A 23,621-nucleotide genomic window follows, 5' to 3' on the forward strand; every position below is an offset into this window, starting at 1 on the left:
GAATACACATGGACACAAAGATAAGAACAATAGACAGTGGTGACTTCTTGAGGTGAGGAGGGTAAAGCAGGGGTGGGTTGGAGGTTTATCTATGGGGTGTTAGACGCATTACCTTGGTGACAGGATCATTTGTACACCAGGCCTCAGCAACATGCAATTCATCTATGTAACAACCATGCACATGTACCTCTGGAACAAAAAATTAGGAAAAAGAAAAAAAAAGATATGCCTTCTCTGTGGTATGCAGCCACTGATGTCTCTGGACATGTTTTTTAATCTTAATTTTCATTTTTTACCCTGGCTTCTTAGTAGTTTCACCTGTGTCAATGATTTGAATAGAGCTTAGACTCAAACATCTTAAGTCCATAAAGCTTTCCACCCTCTCTGCTGATCTTGTGTGTATGGCCTAGGAATGTACTCACATTTGCAATCGGTTAAGTATCCCTTGGGATATACTTTTTCTCCCAGCTCTCTCAGGTCTCCCCATGCATCTGTGTAGTTTTCCATTCAACCAGGGATGTTTGGAGAGCTGATCTCATTTCCAGGATCTTTCCATTAAGTTTCTGGCTTTTCTAATACTACTCACCCCAGAAAGAACTGCAATCTCAAGTTTGCAAAGCAAATTATTTTTTCTGTTCCCAACCAGTTTCATCAGTTTTAGCTGGCAAACCCACATGTTTTTACCCCCACCTCCCACCTCAAATTAAGTCTGTCCTCTATGACAGCCCCTTGTCTTTACTGATCCAGCTGTTGGGGTGGGGTGGACAGAGGTTTACCTAGTTTGGTAAAAAATAATAACAATTAAGGATTTCCAGTTAAATTTGAAATCCAGATAAGCAATGAGTAATTTTTAAATATAAATATGTACCATTTTTTATACATACTTATACCAAAAAAAATTACCATTTATCTAAAAATTTTTTTTTTTTTTTTAAATTGAGACGGAGTCTCACTCTGTCGCCCAGGCTGGAGTGCAGTGGACGGATCTCAGCTCACTGCAAGCTCCACCTCCCTGGTTCACACCATTCTCCTGCCTCAGCCTCCCAAGTAGCTGGGACTGCAGGCATCCGCCACCTCGCCCGGCTAGTTTTTTGTATTTTTTTTAGTAGAGACAGGGTTTCACTGTGTTAGCCAGGATGGTCTCGATCTCCTGACCTCGTGATCTGCCTGTCTCGGCCTCCCAAAGTGCTGGGATTACAGGCTTGAGCCACCGCGCCTGGCCCATTTATCTAAAATTTAAGTTTAACTGGGCATCTGGTATTTTACGTAGCAACCCTAGGGGAATGGGATGAGCCACAGGCCATATAAGCATGACGTTCTTAGCTGAAATACTTTCATTTTCCAGAATAAACTATTCTAAATTTGTTGTCTACCTTTGGTCAATTTCCAGTGCCGTTAAGTGTTTGGTTTTGACAATGTCACCCAGTTTAGTATTTGCTTTGCAAAGAGAAATCATAATCATCTTCATACTGCTATAACTAGAAACTGACCTTCCTTAATTAATAAATATACATATTTTTAGAAAAATTTAGTCTCAGATGTGCTAAGAAAATGAAGGGGAAAATGCCAGTTCTGTTTATGACCAAACCTAAGTTTAATGATAGCATTTTCAGTTCACTGAAAATGATCCACAGAGAAAACTCCAGAAAGAAGCTGGCCCCTTTCCCATGATTCTTCTCTTAGGGTGGGCTGTCCACATGCACAGTGCCCTCCTTACCCTTGGGAGATGAGCACACGCAGTGTGTTTAGGAAGTTGTACACATGCCCATATAGGGTTTTTTTTCCTTTTTCCAGTGGTGTGCCCTTGGAAGGTTATACTCTGCCATTTTGTCTCTTAATGTGCATGCCCAGAAAGTTGCTTCTCCCTGGCACCTGCATTCAATTAATACTTCAGGGCAACAGGTGTGGACCATCAGGAAATGACCTCTCCTTGGCACCAGCTGCCAATTTATCACTTTTAGAAAGGCAATGTGATAATCACCAAACCATCATCCAACATTCCTAGTGGGCGAGGGAAAGCCCTCCCCTGCCCCTGCCCGCTCATGCCTGTCTAAGTACCTGTAACTAAGAACCTAAAAAAGGTAAGAAATTATATTTTATCCTCTGTACATGACAGTAACATAACAGCTATTAGCATTGACAGAGCACTTCATATAATCCAGCTATTGTCATGTTTCAATCTTTGCTATGCCATTGGGCTGCCATATATTTCCATGGAACTGGACTTGTAATGGCCTACCACAGAGAAGGGAAGATTTGAGGTCAAAATCAGACTTCAACACTTATCACTTGTGCAGCTTGGGTTTCCTTGGTCATAAAAGAAAAGGCAAAGCATAATGAAGGCCTTGGAAGCTTTGGAAGAAGTTTTTTTTAAATAAGCAGTTTCATTCCTTAAGCATTTCCCCCGCTGTGATATGATGAAATATATATTTGACCTTCTTCCCCATTTCCTGGCAAAGTTCTCCTAAAACCCTTGGAATCTCCAGAGTGATATGAGTGTCTTTTGTATGCTAATGAGATGACTGGTGGCTGGCGGCTCCTAGACAGCTTCTAGATGGGGGAATGGTTATCATAAAGAACAAGAGTTAGGACATGATTAAAGAGTTAGGACTTTAAGCTTCACCCCCTAACCTCTGGGGAGAGGACAGTCTAAATGTTGAGTTGATGACCAATGGCTAATGATGTACTCAATCATGCCTATGTAATGAAGACTCCATGAACACCCAAAAGGACTGAGTTCTGGGAGGTTTCAAGGAATATGCAGAGGTTCCTAAAGGGTGACACACCCAGAGAAGGCATGGAAGCTCTGCACCCTTATCACATGCCTTGCATCTCTTCCGTCTGGCTGTTCATCTGTATCCTCTGTAATATCCTTCATAATAAATGAGTAAACATAAATGAAGTGTTTCCCTTAGTTCTATGAGCCATTCTAGCAAATTAATTGAACCCTAGGAAGAGGTTATGGGAACCCCAAATTATAGACAATTGGCCAGAAGTTCTGCAGGCCCAGACTTACAACTGGCATCTGAAGTAGAGGACAATCTTGTGGGACCGAGTCCTCAACTTGTTTGACCTTCTAGTTGATAGTATCACAATTAAACTGAATTAGACACTCACCTCGTGTCCACTGGAGAATCTGCTGAGAACTGATTGCCTCCTTGGTGTATAGGAAAAACGCCACACACATTTGGTCACAGCGATGTTCCTGTTTTAAAAGTATAGTAGAAGAAACTGAGTTTCTTTTTTTTCTGTAACTTCAGACCCACTTTACCTCTAACTACCTCCAATTATTTCTCCCTATATGACTCAGAGTACATGCAAATTCAGGAAACAGAACACCACTAAGATACTCCATGAGAATATCAACCCCAAGACACATAACTATCAGATTCTCCAAGGTCGAAATGAAGGAAAAAATGCTAAGGGCAGTCAAAGGCCAGATCACCTACAAAGGGAAGCCCATCAAACTAACAGCAGACCGCTCAGCAGAAACTCTACAAGCCAGAAAAGACTGGAGGCCAATATTCAGCATTCTTAAAGAAAAGAATTTTCAACCCAGAATTTCATATGCAGCCAAACTAAGCTTCATAAGCAAAGGAGAAATAAAATCCTCTCCAGACAAGCAAATGCTGTGAGGGATTTTGTTAACACCATGCCTGCTTTGCAAAAGATCCTGAAAGAAGAACGAAACATGGAAAGGAAAAACTGATACCAGCCACTGCAATAATACACCAAAACATAAAGACCAATGACACTATGAAGAAACTGCATCAACTAATGTGGAAAATAACCAGATACCATTCATGATGACAGGAACCGAATTCACACATAACAATACTAACCTTAACTGTAAATGGACTAAATGCCTCAATTAAAAGACACAGACTGGCAAATCGGATAGAGTCAGGACCCACTGGTGTGCTGTATTCACGAGACCCATCTCATGGGCAAAGACACACATAGGCTCAAAAAAAAAAGCGGGGGCGGGGGATGGAGGAAAATTTACCAAGCAAATGGAAAGCAAAATAAAGCAGGGGTTGCAATCCTAGTCTCTGGCAAAACAAGACTTTAAACCAACAAAGATAAAAAATGACAAAGACAGGCACTACATAAGGGTAAAAGGAACAATTCAACAAGAAGAGCTAACTGTTCTAAATATATATGTACCCAATACAGGAGCACTCAGATTCATTAAAAAGTTCTTAGAGACCTACAAAGAGACTTAGACTCCTACACAATAATAGTGGGAGACTTTAACACCCCACTCTCAATATTAGACAGATCAATGAGACAGAAAAATAACAAGGATATTCAGGACCTGAACTCAGCTCTGGATCAAGTGGACCTAATAAACATCCACAAAACTCTTTACCCCAAATCAACAGAATATACATTCTTCTCAGGGCCACATGGCACTTATTCTAAAATTTACTACATAATTGGAAGTAAAACACTCCTTAGCAAATGCAAAAGAACTGAAATAATAACAGTCTCTCAGACAACAGTGCAAACAAATTAGAACTCAGGATTAAGAAACTCACTCAAAACCACACAATTACATGGAAATTAAATAACCTGCTCCTGAATGACTCATTGGTAAATAATGAAATTAAGGCAAAAATCAAGAAGTTATTTGAAACCAATGAGAATAAACAGAAAACATACCAAACTCCCTGCAACACAGTTAAAGCAGTGTTAAGAGGGAAATTTATAGCACTAAATGACCACATCATAAAGCTAGAAAGATCTCAAATTGACACAATAACATCACAATTAAAAAGTTAGAGAGACAAGAGCAAACTAATCCAAAAGCTAGCAGAAGACAAGAAATAACTAAGATCAGAGCAGAACTCAAGGAGACAGAGGCACAAAAATACTTCCAAAAAAATCAAGGAATCCAGGAACTGGTTTTTGAAAAAATTAACCAAATAGATAGATCTCTAGTTAGACTAACAAAGAAGAAAATAGAAAAGAATCAAATAGATGCAATAACAAATGATAAAAGGGATATCACCACTGACCCCACAGAAATACACACTACCATGAGTAGTAGTTTGAACTACTATGAACACCTCTACGCAAATAAACTAGAAAATCTAGAAGAAATGGATAAATTCCTGGACCCAAACAACCTCCGAAGACTAAACCAGGAAGAAGTCAAATCCTTGAATAGACCAATAACAAGTTCTGAAATTGAGGTAGTAATTAATAGCCTACCAACCAAAAAAAGCCCAGGACCAGATGGATTTACAGCCAAATTCTACCAGAGGTACAAAGAGGAGCTGGTACCATTCCTTCTGAAACAATTCCAGACAATTGAAAAAGAGGGACTCCTCCCTAACTCATTTTATGAAGCCAGCATCATCCTGATACCAAAATCGGGCAGAGACACAACAAAAAAAGAAAACTTCAGGCCAATATCCCTGATGAACATCGATGCAAAAATCCTCAATAAAATACAGGCAAACCAAATCCAGCAGCACATCAAAAAGCTTATCCACCAAGATCAAGTCAGCTTCATCCCTGAGATGCAAGGCTGGTTCAACATATGCAAATCAATAAATATAATCCATCACATAAACGGAACCAAAGACAAAAAACACATGATTATCTCAATAGATGCAGAAAAGGCCTTTGATGAAATTCAAAATCCCTTCATGTTAAAAACTCTGAATAAACTAGGTATTGATAGAACATATCTCAAAATAATAAAAGCTATTTATGACAAACCCACAGTCAATATAATATAAAATGGGCAAAGGCTGGAAGCATTCCCTTTGAAAACTGGTACAAGACAAGGATGCCTTCTCTCACCACTCCTATTCAACATAGTATTGGAAGTTCTGGTCAGGGCAATCAGGCAAGACAAAGAAATAAAGGGTATTCAATAGGAAGAAAGAGAGTCAAATTGTCTCTATTTGCAGACAACATGATTTTATATTTAGAAAACCCCATCGTCACAGCCCCAAAACTCCTTAAATTGATAACCAACTTCAGCAAAGTGTTAGGATACAAAATCAATGTGCAAAAATCACAGGCATTCCTTTGCACCAACAATAGACAAGCAGAGAACCAAATCATGAATGAAATGCAATTCACAATTGCTACAAAGAGAATAAAATACCTAGGAACACCAACAAGGGATGTGAAGAACCTCTTCAAATCCCTGCTCAAGGAAATAAGAGAGGATACAAACTAATGGAAAAACATTTCATGTTCATGGATAGGAAGAATCAATATTGTGAAAATGGATATTGCCCAAAGTAATTTATAGATTCAATGTTATTCCCATCAAACTACCATTGATATTCTTCACAGAATTAGAAAAACTACTTTAAATTTCATATGGAATCAAAGAAGACCCCCATATAGCCAAGATAATCCTAAGCAAAAAGAACAAAGCTGCAGGCATCACACTACCTGACTTCAAACTATATTACAAGGCTACAGTAACCAAAAAAGCATGGTACTGGTACCAAAGCAGACATATAGACCAATGGAACAGAATAGAGACCTCAGAAATAACATGACACATCGCAACCATCTGATTTTTGACAAACCTGACAAAAACAAGCAATGGGGAAAGGATCTCCTATTCAATAAGTGATTCTGGGGAAACTGGCTAGCCATATGTAGAAAACTGAAACTTGACCACTTCCTTACACCTTATACAAAATTAACCCAAGATAGATTAAAGACCTAAATGTAAAACCAAAACCATAAAAACCCTAGAAGAAAACCTAGGCAATACCACTCAGAACATAGCATGGGCAAAGTCTTCATGACGAAAACGCCAAAAGCAATTACAACGAAAGCCAAAATTGACAAATGGAATCCAACTAAACTAAAGAGCTTCTGCACAGCAAAAGAAACTGTCATCAGAGTGAACACACAACCTACACAATGGGAGAAAATTTTTGCAAGCTACCCATCTGACAAAAGTCTAATATCCAGAATTTATAACGAACTTAAACAAATTTACAAGAAGAAAACAACCCCATCATAAAGTAGGCAAAGGCAGACACTTATCAAAAGAAGACATTTATGAGGCCAACAAATATATGAAAAAAAGCTCAACATCACTGATCATTAGAGAAATCCAAATCAAAACCACAGTGAGATATCATCTCACCCAAGTCAGAATGGTGATTATTAAAATGTCAAGAAACAATAGATACTGTCAAGGCTGTGGAGAAATCGGAACGCTTTTACAGTTGGTGGGAATGTAAATTAGTTCAACCACTGTGAAAGACAGTATGGCAATTCCTCAAGGAGCTAGAACCAGAAATACAATTTGACCCATCAGTCCCATTACTGGGCATATACCCAAAGGAATATAAATCATTCTCCTATAAAGACACATGCACACATATGTTTACTGCAGCAACATTTACAATGGCAAAGTTATGGAAGCAACCCAAATGCCCATCAATAATAGACTGGATAAAGAAAATGTGGTACATATACACCATGGAATACTAGGCAGCCATAAAAAGGGGCCAGGTGCAGTGGCTCACACCTGTAATCCCAGCACTTTGGAAGGCTGAGGTGGGCAGATCATGAGGTTAGGAGTTCAAGACCATCCTCGCCAACATAGTGAAACCCCATCTCTACTAAAAATACAAAGATTAGCCGGACGTGGTGGCATGGGCCTGTAGTCCCAGCTACTCAGGAGGCTGAGGCAGGAGAATCACTTAAACCTGGGAGGCGGAGGCTGCAGCAAGCCAAGATCACACTGCTGCATGCCGGCCCGGGCAACAGTGCGAGACTCCGTCTCAAAAAATGAAAAAAAAAAAAAAGGAATGAGATCATGTCCTTTGCAGGTACATGAATGAAGCTGGAAGCCATCATCCTCAGCAAACTAACAGGAACAGAAAACCAAACACCACATGTTCTCACTCATAAGTGGGAGTTGAACAATGAGAACACATGGACACAGGAGAGGGAAACAATACACACCAGGGTCTACTGGGGGGTGGGGAGCAAGGGTAGGGAATTAGAGGATAGGTCAGTCGTAGATGCAGCAAACCACTATGGCACACGTATACCTATGTAATAAACCTGCACATTCTGCACATGTATCCCAGAACTTAAAAATTTTTTTAAAAAAAGAAATATTTACAATCTATTCTCCCTGAAGTCTGCTACTTGGAGGCTTCGGCTGCATGATAAAACCTAGGTTTCCACAACCCCTTGTAGTAACCCAGACAATCTTTTCTATTGATAATAAATCTTTCAACCAACTGCCAATCAGATAATTTTTAAATCTACCTATGACCTGGAAACCCCTCCCACCTGCCCCCGACTTTGAGTTATCCTGCCCTTCCAGATTGAACCAATGTAAATCTTACATGTATTTGATTGATGTCTCATGTCTCCTTGAAATGTCTAAAACTAGGCTGTGCCCTGACCATCTTGGACACATGTTCTTAGGAGCTCCTGAGGGCTGTGTCACAGGCCATTGGTAACTTATATTTGGCTCAGAACAAATCTTTTCAAATATTTTACAGAATTTGAATCATTTTGTCAACAGCAGTGAGCGCCATAGTTAAGTAACTTAACCTGGACTTTATTTGCCTTTAAGTCACAGAACAAAAAGTAGAAGAAACTGAAGGTAACTTCACTGTTTCCAAGGCTCTGGGAGAACTGAGATCTGTTTAGGCGTCTTTTTAACCCTGTAAAAACAGCAAAGTGGAGGAAAGATCACAGATGAGTAAGCAGATGAGGTGATCAACCTAGTTCTTCCATTCACACTAGCTGAGTAGCTTTGGGCAAATATTTCAGCCTCCTCTAGGTGCAGATTCTTCATCTCTTCCATAAAGGGAAAGGGATCTAGGTCAGTTGTCTGCAAATTAGGGCCTTTGGTTCAAATTCTGTCCTGTTCCGTAAATCAGGCCGATCGGAACACTGCCACGTCCATTCATCATTTGCCGTTTTTGCACTACAAAGGCAGAGTTGAGTAGTTGTGACAGAAACCATCTTGCCTGCAAAGCTTAAAGTATTTACTATTTGGCCCTTTACAGAAAATGTTTGGCAATCCCTGGGCTAGATCATGTTCCAGCCTTCTTCCTCTGACTGCAAATCTCTGGTCACGACAGAATATAAAAATATATATAAATTCTGTAATAGCCCTGATAAACAAGAAGGAGTGTTCTTGGGCACTTAAATTTATGAGGAATCCCTGACAGACACAGGCAAATGGGATTAGAGGAAAATGGAAAAACTATGACGCATAACACACCCAGAAAAAAAGGCAGGCATAAAAGGCAGAAATGACTCCAGGGAACATCTGGCTCAGAAAACCAATTAGAGAGAGTAGAAGGGTCCATCAGCAGCTGGGAGAGTGGTTGGTCAGGACCTTTCAGCAGGAGTAATCAGATAGCCTGCCCCTCCCCACGTCCAGCCTCAGCAGCAAAGGCATCTGCCACCAGACTTGAGCAGTGAGGTGGGCCATGTTAGCCAGAGTATTAGGACAGATATGAGCTCCAGGTGACTAGCAATACCCAGGAAAAACAGGGGAGTTACATTCCTGGGAGAAAAGCTACAGGTATATTCCACCCACTGGCATAGACCCCCAGTCCTTAGAGATCAGGTGTCAGAAAGAGATAAAGTATTAACAGGAGTAATTACAACATGAGCTCAATCAAACATTGGTGGACATAGGAGGAATACCAGACCAGGATATTCGGAGTGGCCCCAAGCAAAAACATGACCTAATGGGACACTAAGTAAACAGTGTTACTACAGCAAACAGAACAAGACTTAGAATATAGCATAAAATATATAAAGAATGCTTAGAAATAAATTTAAACGACAATGAATCTCAAAAAAAAAAAAGAGACAGCAGCCAAAGGATATGAACAGGCAAGGCAATTCACAAAAGAGGAAATTCAGATAGCCATAAATATATTAAAATGTTCTAATTCTCACCAGTAATCAGGAAGATTCAAACTCAATAATTACCTACTATCCCTGCTTCCCAAAGATTGACAAAACTTTGAGAGAATGATAACTGTCGTTGAATGAGGGGAAATAAGTATACTTACATCCCATTAGTAGAAGTGTAATTTAAATCTGCCATTTAATATTAAATATGCATATTTCTTTAAATCCAGCAATTCTACCTCTTAGTATCTACCTGAAAGAAGTATTTTTTCATATGCAGAAAGATGCACAAACAAGAAAATTCAAGCAACACTGCATAAATAAGGAAAAATTAAAACAGCATAAATTCCTATCAGTAATGGATTAACAAACTCTGGTATGTGCTAGCTAGGAACTACTTTGTATTCTATGGCACACCAACTCCAATAAAATATGAACTCCTGAAGGACAATGACTTTTTTGACCTTATTCCCTTGACCGTGGAACAATGTCTGTCATAAAGAAGCACTGAGGATGTGTTGAAAGAATTAACAAATCTATAAGAACATGCCAGTACTGTTCCTTGGAAGATTGACGTATATGGATGGCATCATCATACTCCTTTTCTCTCCAACTTCTGACTCTGTTCAGCCAATTAGAATCTCCCTCCAAGATCAAAGAGGGTGTCTTGGTCTAGTCAAGCTACTATAACAAAATACCACAGACTGGGTAGCTTAAACAACAGGAATTTATTTTCTCATAGTTCTGGAGGCTGGAAAGTGCAAGATCAAGATTTGGTGGGGTTTGGTTTCTGGTAAGGACTCTCTTCCTGGCCTGCAGATGTGCAGATGGCATCTTTTTTGTTGTTGTTTTTGTGGTTTTGTTTTGTTTTTGTTTTGAAACAGGTCTCATTCTGTCACCCAGGCTGGAGTGCAGTAGTGCAGTCATGACTTACTGCAGCCTCGACCTCCCAGCCTCAACCAGTCCTCTCACCTCAGCCTCCTGAGTAGCTGAGACTACTGGTGTGAGCCACCATACCTGGCTGATTCTTTTTCTTTTTTTGGTAAAGATGAGGGTCTCACTATGTTGCCTAAGCTGATCTCAAACTCCTGGGCTCAAGGGATCCTCCCACCTCAGCCTCACAAAGTGCTGGGATTACCAGGAAGAACCATTGCACCTGGCAGCCACCTTCTTGCTGTGTGCTCCATTGTGTTTTTTTCAGTCCATGCAACATGAAGAGAAAGAGTGCAATACCTGTCTCTCTTTCTCTTTTCGTATACGGGCACTACTCCCATTATGAGGGTCTGCCCTTATAACTTCATCTAACCCAAATTACCTCCCCCGCAAAACGCCATCTCCAAATACTATCATGTTGGAGGTTAGGGCTTTAATATATGAATTTTGAGGGGGATAGAAATACGTAGTCCACAATAGAAAGGAAGGGATGGAGAGCTTTTTATTTCCTCGGTTCCTTCCCTGTGGAATTGGTTTAGACTGACTGCCTCCCTCCACTGAAGGTCTCAGCCCTGCCAAGCAGCTGATGCCACACAACTCTCTCGTCTCTGTCTCTCTGTCTCTCCTCTATATATTGCTGTTTCTTTTTCTCTGTCTCTCGCAACCTCTCCCTCTCCCCAAAACCTCCTCCCCACCCTTCCCTGTTCTGGTCTAGAGGTGGTAGGAGTGTCTTTATTATTACTAATCTCAGGGTATTCCCCTATGATTTCCCTGTACATGGCCATAAAATTTAGTTTATGAAGATTCAGTCAAATTATTTAGTTGGAGTTGATCCATTTGCTTTCTATCTGGACCCTGAATTACATGATAGATTGATATGAAAAGATGTCTAAAGCATTTACAAGTGAAGAATGCAAACTTCAGACAAAGGCATAGATGATGACATGATTAACATAATATATAAAAAACAAAACTAAATATTTTATACGTACATATGTATATGTAAATACAGGGAAATAGATACTAAGGGATGCAGACTAAATTGATTATAGTGATTATGTTTAGAAGAAACATTTTTGGGATATGGGCAAGGAAGAGAGGTTAAGGAAAATTTTCAGTGTATATATATTGTTAGCATTTGTAACAATGAGTAAGCATTTCCGTATAACATACTCAATTAAAATACCTTAAAAGAAAAAAATGAAGAAAATTAAATGTCCATAAAAATTTTTTTGTTGTTTTTGAGACGCAGTCTCGCTCTGTCACCCAGGCTGGAGTGCAGTGGCATGATCTCGGCTCACTGCAAGCTCTGCCTCCTGGGTTCATACCATTGTCCCGCCTCAGCCCCAATATTTTTTAAATTACAAACATAACACAATATTTTTAAAAGTGTATACATGAAAATATTAGCAGCGGTTACTACCAGACAGTAATACTACATACTGTCTTAGTCTGTTTCGTGCTGCTATAACAGAATACTTGAGACTGGGTAATTTATAAAGAACAGAAATTCATTTTCTCACAATTCTGGAGACTGGGAATCTTAAGATCAGTACACCAGCAGGTTCATTGTCTGGTGAGGGTCTATGACATCCTCACATGGCAGAAGGCAAAAGGGCAAGAGAGCAGACTATTACATAAAACCTCTTTTATGTGGTCCTATTCACAAGGGAGGATCCCTCATGGCCTAATCCCTCTTAAAGGCTCCACTTCTTAATACCATCATATTGGCCATTTAGTTTCAACACCTGAATTTGGAAGGGGATTCATTCAAGCCACAGCATTCTGTCCTTGGCCCCCAAAATTCATGTCCTTCTCACACGCAAAATACGTCTACACATGATCTTTGTTATTTTCTCCTTTCTGTTCTCAAAGTTTTCTGAACTCAAAAACATATGACTTTTGTAATTCAAAAATAATTTACATCATGAATTGGACAAATTAAATAGGGTTGAATTAGATAACCTCTGAAGTTGCTTCCTGTTCTAAACTCTGAACTCTGACATTTCATTTAAAATCAACACAAAATTATCAAAATGGCAGAAAGCTACAAGGAAACTGGAAGTTTGACCAAGTAATAGTGGGCTTGAGGAGGATAAATAACACATAAATATTCACAAGAGGAAAACATATAGAAGAAAGCCATCTACAGATATTCGGAGACACTCAGCTACTTCTGTGAGTGGGGACTGGATAGATGAACACAGTCTTCTCTCTACTGGTAAGGATTCAAATTCTGGGGCCTGGTGTATGTCACAAGGAAACAGCACATGGATCCTCCAGCAGAGTAAGAGGGAATGAAGGATAAGGAGGTGTCCAAAGCCTAAGTTTGGCTTGTATATGGATTAAAGACAAATCAGTCTATCCTCCTAAGCTAAACACAAGTGCCAAAGCAAATGGGTGTTGATAGCAACTGGCAAAAAGGTACTTTCCATCCACTGATGGAGAGCCTGTAGGACTATAATAAAAAAAATATTTAATGTTGTAGAAAAAGCAATTGGGAAACCACAGCTGTGTTCTGGTGACAAAGACATAACACAACACACCCCACTAAAAAGAGCCAATGCCGATCCTCCTGTGCAAAAATGGAGTGAGCAGAGGGGGTAGCAGCAGTCCACTAATACCTCACAGCACTTTGGCTATGAGAATGGAAAAACCTGGAAAGGCCAAAGAAATCCTATAGAAATACTATAGAAAATGAGCCAGTAGCATTAAACCAAGACTGATGTGTTGCATGAAGACAATAAAAGTAATATTATCGTAAAATGTAAGAGTGCAGTTTTTCCTAGAACACAAAGGAACTTAATTTCACTCATTTCTGTTCTATTCTGGTTTAAATCCCTGTCTGGATTGTCACTGTCTGTGTGACCTTGGGGCAAATTCCTTCACTTCTCATCCTTCAGATTGCATATACAGTGTGTGCTACATGGTAGATTCTATATTCACATCCTTCCCCCACCTCTCATTTTTTTCCCTTTTCTTCTTATATTTATAGCTTTATGCAGCTACCAGATATATTTTTAGTGCTATTTTCAACCCACTAAAATAAATTATGCCATAGGAAGCAACTTGTTTACAAAACAGATTCATGAATCTGAATGCTAAGGAGAAAGGAATTCCCTTCTCAAGTATAAAAATAACTTGAGTTTCTTTTTATTAGCAAATAACCTGCTAATAGGAAAAAATGGAGATTTAGTCAAATATGCTATGAATTTTCAAAAGTGCATGCCTATCTCAAACCCTGTAAAGCGCCATTGAACAATTTTTGTGGGGAAATAAAAAGAAGCAATACTGTTGTAAGAGAAAAGTCAGAGAATAAAAATGTATTCAGAACTACAGTACAATTCCTATTCCATATGGTAAGTGTCTGAGGTGGGGTCCCAGGGGCAGATCCTAAGATGCAGATTCACATAAAACTGATTTACTGAGAAGTATTTCAGGGAGCAAACAGTAGGGAAGTGGGGAAAGGAAACATGATAGGATAAAAAGCTCTTCAAGGGTGAGATTTCAAGCCAACTCTTTGAGAATGTAGCTTAGCTCAATTCCACAGGGACCTCTTGAGATAGTGTAGGCTGCTGTCCCATCAAGGGCGAGGAAGTTGGAGTGTTTATTACCTTGCACCTGTCAGTCATTGGTTAAGGACTGGCTCTGGGAAGCCAAATACCCAGGCACTCTCTGCTCTCTTTTGCACAAAAACAAAGCCATTTCCAGCAGCCTGAAGACAGCCCTTCTGAGGGAAAGCACTAAGGAGGCAGTACACAAGTAAATGGAATTGACCCTGGTACGTGGGCAGAGCACTGATAGTACATAAGCAAGTATTTGAACATGTGTCAATCTCTACCTTTATACTTGCCCTGAAAGTCCATCCCTAGGACCTTTTCTGCGAATTCGTTTTCAAAGAAATAGAATATAAAATATATATTCTGGCATTTCTCAATAGCATCGATTTAATTTCCATGGACAAACACAAATTAATCAATATATTCCTATAAGCAAATTTAGTGGTAAAATGAAAGCCAATCTTAACTCTTGGTATTGGAAGAAATTCTATATGCTTCTCTGTTACAGTCACATTTGCAAATCTTTGAAAGAGAGCCTATTCAGGTGTTGTTTTGGAACTGTTCTTACTATATTTAGGAATATCAATCCCTGGAGAAGTAAGATTTATTAAGGTATAACAATGTCAGTCCTCTTATAAATATGTATTGAACACAGAATGCAGCAAAACCTGAAGTAGGAGCTCCACAAAACAATGGTCATTATGGATGTAAACTTGTCCATGTGCATCCTATTCTACTACTTGACTCTTATTTCAACTTGAAAATTGTTATCTACATTAGGAAAGAAAAGATCATCGTATTAGGCTCTACTCAAAATCATCTGCTGCAAATTGTAGTGCAGAATCAATAGATTCTTAGGACAACATAGGTCTCAGAAAGTTCAGGCTACTTATCTACATGATTCCTTTTTAATTCTCTAAGGAATTCGCAACTTTGGTGTCTTTCAACTCCCATGTCCTTCGTGGTGGCTATACATTCTATGAACATATATCACTAGCACTTTTGGGAAGATTTCTGCAAACATTTTTCTCAGCTCCCAGGCTACTATCAAAGGTTCAGGCTTCCACTGACACCTTCCAGAACCTCTACTCCTGTACCCACTATCTTATGCACTCAGATACCAAGAAGATCTCCTAGATCTGCAAAGCATAATAGGGCATAAACCAGTCCCAGGACTGATTCCCCTGTCATTAATACAATTCTAGAATAAGTCTGAGATGATCACAAAAACTACACAGTGCCTTCCTTAAATGTTCAGAGAATTGATTAAATAAATTGGTACTTGTATCAAAGTAATACACACAGTTAAAGAAATCAGATATACTAAAAGGCTCATAATGAGAAACAACACTCATTTCTCTCTCTTCTCCCAAATGTCCACTGGAGTTTCCAGGACCAAATACTTTTAACCACTTAAAGTGTTTCTTCTGATATTTGCTTCCATGTTCCTAAATAATAGGTTTATTCTGCTATTTTCTAATTTTTTTTAATAATACCTATTTACTTCAAAATATGGTAAGTGATGAGTTAGCGCTCTTAAACTTTTACCTTCTTTTCACAAATCTCCAAATATGTTTATTACAGAAACTATCCACAACAGCCAAGATATGGAATCAACCCAAGTGTCATCCATCAATATATGAACAGATAAAGAAAATGTGGTATAGACATACAATGGAATACTATTTAGCCACAAAAAGAAAGAAATCTTGTCATTTGCAACAACATGGATGAACCTAGAGGACATTAAGTGAAATAAGCCTGACACAGAAAAACAAATACTGCATTATCTCATTCATATGTGGAATCTAAAAAAGTTGACCCCGTGGAAATAGAAAGTAGAATGGTTGTTACCGAAGGCTGGGGCAAGCATAAGGGTGGTGTTGGAGAGATATTGGTCAAAAGATAGAGAATTACATTTAGATAGGAGAAATAAGCTCAAGAGATCTACTGTACAGCATAGGGACTATAGTCAATGATGATATATTGTATTCTAGAAAAGAGCTAAAAAAGTGAATGTTAAGTATTCTTACTACAAAAATATGTTAAGTAGTTAGATTTAACCATTCCACAAGGTATATATACTTCAAAATATCATGTTGCGTATAGCAACTACATACAATTTGACCTGCTAATTTCAAAAAAAAAATTTAAATAGAATTTTGTAAAAGTATTTTACTAGAGTTAAGTATATTATTAATTAATTTCTTTTGTTATATAAACCTTGTATAATTGTATCATTATATTTTATATATTAAAATGTGCAATCTAATATGCAACTTATGATAATAATCATACTAAAACCATATATTATCTAATCAAATTAATAATTTATTATAATTATGATATAAATACTAAAATTATATTAATTTTATTTATTATAAAATTTTTTTATATTTTATATAATTATATATTTATATTCTACTATATGTTTTATTGTTATAATATAAATATTAAAATCATGATTTATAGTATTATATTCTATGACTATTGAATTTGAGTTTAATGTAGTTTGATTTCATTTATATATAAATTCTCCCAGAGCTAATAATTGCTTGTATTTTTGTTTATGTTTGCTTAAAATGTTCGTCTGTTCAACTGGTATTTCTTTAACTCCCCTATGTACCAGGCTCTATTCTAAGCGCTTAGGATACAATTGTGAACAAACAAGCAAAGATCACTGGCCCCTTGGCTTTGACATTCCAATAGAAGACAGTAAGCACAATAAATAATTAAATTTACAAGGTGGTAAGTAGCATTAAAAATTCTATTTCCTTCATTTTCTATGTACTATGCTTAATTTTTTCCCACACTCTCCATCATATCTATCAAATGTCTTCTAGTGTTCTTTTTTAAATGCTCAAACATCAGATAATCTGGTTTTAAAAGAGATCTCTCCATCAGCAGACAGCTGTATATTCATTGAGATAGTCCCAAATACCAATGTATACATGCACCTTTTAACAAGAAACTCTTCATCTCCCCCCTGGCTGTAGGTGTCCTGAGAATCAGTCTGTTCTGAAAGGAGAAACTGGAAGCTCTGTTCTCTACACGTAGTTTTTCTTTAAACTTACTGTATTCAACCATGAGCTTCACCCCTGCCCTATGTAAGGGACCCCTTAAGCTGCAGTGCCATCTCAGAGGCAATACTCTGTGAAGGTGGAGTGTCATCCCATAGGATGTAGGATACACACTGAATTAGAGACCTCTATGTCCCAATAAGAATATATGAATCCAGGAACCAAGGCATAGAAACAGAAATAGCCCCACTTACAGTCCCAGTGTCCCACTGGGCATTTAATGCTTCCTGTTCCCACAACTTTGGGCTCTTTGGGCTCTTTGGGTCCACAATGAGGGCACATTCTTGCCAGGGAACAAAACAAAGGTCTTATTCAACTAAAAGCTATGACTGCAACCTGGGCACTTTGAACTTTTTGTGTCCAGGGAATAATAGACAAGAAAAGTAGTCACTATTGTGGCAGGGTTAATAGACTATCAGGTGGAGGTGAAGGAAAGGAGAAATATGTGTGGAATTCACCTGAATTCACATCTCTTGGTACTCCTTTGCCCTGTTTCAACTGTGAGTAGACAACGGCAACAGTCCAACATGAGAAAGATAGAATTATCAGGGACTCAGATTCCTCAGGAATGAAGAGTTTGGTCATCCCACCAGGTAAGCCACTGAGGCCAACAGAAATAGTACCTGAAAGCAAGGGAATTTAGAATGGATTTTATAAAAGAAAAACTTGAGTACCAGTCACAGCCCCAAGACCAACTGCAGCTATTAGGGCAATAGATCATCCCACTACCTTTCCCTCTCTAAATTCCCCTCATGAAGAGAGGCCACTAGAACCCTGAAACAGCTGCCCCTTGAACATGTGGATCCACATGGCACAAGGCATAGGCTGTGGCAGCTACAGAAGCGTGCAGCTCAAATCTCCCTCCAAGAAATAACAGGCTCCTCAGCTGCAAGGAGGGCATTTAGGTAATAACCTCCAGCTGTTAATGTCTTTAAGCTCTGCCTCAGCTTTTGAGTCAAGGCTACACTTTTCCTTGGCAGCCAGCAGCCAGCAACAAAGCATCTCTGCCCAGTGTGGGATCTAAAGGGCAACCATTTCTCTAGGGCTCTCATTGATTTTGTAAGGTCTACACTATGGTCTGAGTCTTGCTTTCCTTCCCAATCCTTCTTCCTCCCCTCTTTTCACAGATGTCAGATTGAATCCCAGTCTAAAATCTTTCCCTGTCCAATTTTGTTGCATCTCCCTTTAATCTTTCAAAGGCATTCCCCCATACAATACCATTTTGTACTCCCGCTCCATCTCAGTATTTGTTTCCTGCAGGCCTCAGCTGATGCTTTGAATCCAGTAGCTTCTGTATGATCACCAAACCCCACAGTCGCAAGCTGCCTGTCACACCTTTTTTTCTGTGAAGCATGTCCCTTGATCCTATGTGATGTTATGCAAGATCCCATGTTTGTGAGTCAAACATTTTCTAAGCCCTTAGATAGTGGTTCTGGTTGAGACTCTATGGGTGGAAAGGACAAACCCATAACTAGAATCTGTATCTATTCAAAATGAATTGTTGCCCTTTCCACAGTAGAAGGGAGTTAATGTAGTCAATTTGTCACCCAGTACGTGGGTGCTTACCTTGAGGATATTGCCATCTCAGGAATTCAGCATAAGACTCTTGTTGATAGGCCAATCATTCAGCCACAGCAGCTACATCAGCCTGAATGTGAGAGACCCCATGCTAATGGGTTCATACAAGTCCCTCGTATTCCCACCTTAGTTACTCCATTCATTAGCTCATTGCAAAAGTGCTGTGGTGGCCAAATTCGGAATAACTTAGCCAATTATTCTGTCCACTTGGTTTGTTAATGACTCTTGCCTAGTAGATGCTTTCTGTTTTATACTAACTAGCCTGTGATACCAAGAAATTCACACTTCATGCCTACTCCCATATGTCCATCCACATGTCGCTACATAAAAACTCCTTGTCTCCTACCTTACAATCTTGCTTATTCCAGGCCCCAACCAATCAGCTAAACCATTTGCCACAGCTCATGAATCCGTATATATTCTTACCTTCGGCTGCTTCTCCTTTTACACAATTGATAATCATTTGCACTGCCCACAGCCAGAATTTCTCTTTACCACGGTCTTTTAAAACCACTCTTGAGTGGGGATGAAGTACAACAGCTGTCAGTTTTCACTTGCACCAATATACCAGACTAACCATCCATAAACCAAGCTCAAGTTTTCCCATATTTACCAGCTGACTGTAGGAAACCTTCCACAAGATCATAGGTATAAGCTGAGGGAGAGGCTTCATTGCAACTTCTCCAAAGTCAGCCATAACCATTCTGGCATTCCTAGTCAATTTAATGGGGGTCATCACTTTTTCCAAGTTTCCAAGACCCATCTCAGCAGAACATTAGAATTGGCTTTCCAGGGTCTTTGCCAGAATGTTAAATCCTGTATCAAAAGAGAGTATCCCATTTTTTAAAAATACTCCTTATTTAGCTTTAAATTCCATCTCCCTTAATCCAGCACACTCACATTCACTCCCAGGCATACTCTCCTGGATCTTGACAGGCTCTGTAGCTCCTTTTGCATATAATTCCTCCCCCCTATCAGCAAGCTTAGCTTTTCCCCAGTTGAGTCATGCCGAGATTTGGCCTGAGGTATTGGTCTACTGGCTAGGGAGAGAGATGGGGACAGATGCTGAGAGGGCCATTATTGTCCTGAAAGCACTTCTATCACATGCAACTTCTCCACAGTAGTCAAACAAGCAAAGGACTCTGTATTCCAACAAGGGAGACTATGAGAGTCTCAAGAGTTCAGACGAATCTGAGATTCCAGTTATTCTCGTACATCTACTCAGTTATCTCCATCCCAAATCTCATAGTTTCAATTCCTCCCTAATAGGGACCTAACTTTCTCATAGAAGACTTGAAAGGCCAAGAATTCAGCCTTTTTCAAAGATCTGTCACTCATAAAATTGAGTCCTGACACTGGTCTTTAACCCTGTCATTCGTCAAGGAGCAGGACATGAGGATCTCTTTAAATTTTGCTGAGGAGGCCCTATGACTCTCACACTAGAGTTTGAGTTGGCAATTGGTATGATTTGGATCTGTGCCCCCACCAAATATCATGTCAAATTGTAATCTCCAGTGTTAGAGGTAGTGCCTGGTGGGAGGTGATTGCATCGTTGGGGTGGATCCTTCATGAATGGTTTAGCACCCTCCCCTCAATGCTGTTCTCATGATGGTGAGTGAGTTCTCACAAGATATGATTGTTTAAAAGTATGTAGCACCTTCCCCCCACACCCCGTCCTCCTACTTCCACCACATAACTCCCACTTTGTTTTCTGCCATGAGTAAAAGCTCCCTGAGGCCTCCCCAGCAGATGCTGCCATGCTTCCTTTACAACCTGCAGAATCATGAGCTCACTAAACTTCTTTTCTTTATAAATTACCCAGTATCGGGTATTTCTTTATAGCAGTGCAATAATGGACTAATACAGAAAATTGGTACTGAGGAGTGGGGCATTGCTATAAAGATACCTGAAAATGTGGAAATGGCTTCAGAACTGGGAAACAGGCAAAGCATGGAGAAGTTTGGAGGGTTCAGAAGAAGACAGGAACAGGAGGGAAAATTGGGAATTTCCAAATTTGTGACAACCAAAATGTCACAACCATTCAACAAGTCATAGTCATAGTCATATAAACAATGAAGTCCAGGCTGAGGAGGTCTCAGATGGAAATGAGGAACTTACTGGGAACTGGAGTAAAGGTCACTTTTGTTATGCTTTAGCAAAGAGTTTGGTTGGATTGTGTCTCTGCCCTAGGAATCTGTGGAACTTTGAACTTGAGAGACATGATTTAGGGAGTCTGGTGGAAGAAATTTCTAAGTAGCAAAGCATTCAAGGTGGAGCCTGACTGCTTCTAACAGCCTATGCTGTTAGAAGAATGATGTAAAGCTGAAACTTATAGTTAAAGGGGAAGCATAGCATAAAAGATTGAAAACTTTGCAGCCCAGCCATGTGGTAGAAAAGTCCAGATGTAGGAGAGGAATTCAAAGAGGCTTCAAAAATTTGCATAAGTAAAGATGAGCCAAGTGCTAATATCCAAGACAATGGGGGAAAAGCCTTGAAGGCGTTTCAGAGACCTTCACAGCAGCTCTCCCATCACAGGCCCAGAGGCGTAGGAGGACTGAATGGTTTCATGGACCAGGCCTCGGGCCCCGCTGCCCTGTCCTGTGCAACCGCAGGACACTACTGCCTATGTCCCAGACACCCCAGCCCCAGTCATGGCTCACAGGGGCCCAGGTACATCTTGGGTCGCTGCTTCAGAAAGTGCAAGCCATAAGCTTTGGAAAAGCCTGAGTATCCAAGCAGAAGCCTGCTGCAGGGGTATAGCCTTCGGAAAGAACATCTACTAGGGCAGTCCAGAGGGGAAATATGGGGGTGGAGCCTCCATACAGAGTCCCCACTGGAGCACTGTCTAGTGGAGCTGGGAGAAGAGGGCCACTGTCCTCCAGACCCCAGAATGGTAAATCAACCAACAGCTTGCATCCTGTGTCTGGAAAAAAAGCCTCAGCCACTCAATGCCAGCCCATGACAGCAGCCATGAGGGCTGACCCCTGCAAAGCCACAAAAGCAGAGCTTCCCAAGGCCTTGGCAGCCCACCCCTCACATCAGTGTGGCCTGAATATAAGACATAAAGTCAAATGAGATTATTGTGGAGCTTTAATATTTAATTACTGCTCTGCTGGGTTTTGAACTTGCATGGAGCCTTAGCCCCTTTCTTTTGGCTAATTTCTTCATTTTGCAAAGGGAGTATTTACCCAATGCCTACACCATAATTAAATCTTGGAAATAACTAACTTGTTGTTGATTTTACAGGTTCATAGGCAGAAAAGACTAGCCTTGTCTCAGATGAGTCTTTGGACTTGGACTTTTGAGTTAATGTTGGAATGAGTTCGGACTTTGTGGAATTGTTGGGAAGGCATGATTGTATTCTGCAATGTGAGAAGGACATGAGAATTGAGAGGGCCCAGGAATGGAATGATATGGTTTGGATCTGTGTTTACACCCAAATCTCATGTTTAATTATAATCCCCAGTGTTAAAGGTGGAGCCTGGTGGGAGGTTATTGGATCATGGGGTGGAGTTCTTGTGAATGGGCTAGTGCCATCCTCTTGGGGCCGTTCTCATGATAGTGAATGAGTGAGTTATGAGATCTGGTTGCTTAAAAGTGTGTAGCACCTCCCTCTTCTCTCTCTTCCCCTTGCTCCAGCTCTGTAAGATGTGCCTCCTTCTACTTCACATCTGCCATAATTGAAAGCTTCCTGAGGCCTACCCAGAAACCAAGCAGATGCCAGCATCATGCTTCTGTACAGCCTGAGGAACCATGAACCAATTAAATATATTTTCTTGATAAATTATCCAGTCTTGGGTATTTCTTTATAGCAGAGTGAGAACAAACTAATACAATGATTGATTGCCATGAGCGTCACACAGCCACAGACACCCAAATAAGTCCTTGTAATGCTATTGCTCCCGCACATCTCAAATGCCAGAGATACTACACGAACCAGTCTCTCTCCCACCTGTATCCACCCCAGTTCACTACAAGTAAAAGGATTAGCAACTTCACTGTTTCTACAAGTCTGGGGCTATCAGTACTTCACCTATCACTGGTGATAGGGACTCGCTGCTAATTACCTGGGAAGCTATTCAACTTCAGAATCCCTTACAGTCTTCTTCCCAGTTTCCCTCATCTGATACCAACTATCACAGGTCAGGCTCTCTAGAAGCAGAATCTGAATCAGAGATTTAAATTCATGGTTAAAATAAATACATAAATTTTAACATAGGTAGGAATTCAAAGTAAATCATGCCTACTATTAACTTTACATAAGGCTAAGCCTAAAATATCTCACAATTAATTATATCAGAAAATTAATGTACTATGTAAATTCTAAGGAGAAAATATGCAAAGAAGTATTTCAAAAACATTTTTAGATCTGGGCAGGGCATCAAAACAGCGTCCACCAAATTCCCTATCCACTAAATGTTTCAAACATGAGCACTGCCTTCCCAGATTGATACTTATTGGGTTTAAAATATCTATTTCAAAATGAAGATATTGAAATGGGAGTTTTTCCCAACCATAAAAGGAAATCTATCATTTTCACACTATGGACTTAGAAGGGGTCCAAATGGTGCTACAAACTCAAAAA

At 39.7% G+C, this 23,621-nt stretch overlaps 1 long non-coding RNA gene across 1 annotated transcript in view; it reads right to left on the reverse strand.

The window, feature by feature from the left end:
- The window catches only part of LOC126956268 (uncharacterized), a 296,720-nt gene that overhangs the window by 248,889 nt on the left and 24,210 nt on the right, over positions 1 to 23,621 (reverse strand). Inside the window, exon 3 of the long non-coding RNA XR_007726261.1 lies at positions 3,118 to 3,205. This is a non-coding gene — a long non-coding RNA (uncharacterized LOC126956268). The remainder of the gene's footprint in view (positions 1 to 3,117; positions 3,206 to 23,621) is intronic.

This window comes from Macaca thibetana, chromosome 6, assembly GCF_024542745.1.
Source record: "Macaca thibetana thibetana isolate TM-01 chromosome 6, ASM2454274v1, whole genome shotgun sequence".
Classification (NCBI taxonomy): domain Eukaryota; kingdom Metazoa; phylum Chordata; class Mammalia; order Primates; family Cercopithecidae; genus Macaca; species Macaca thibetana.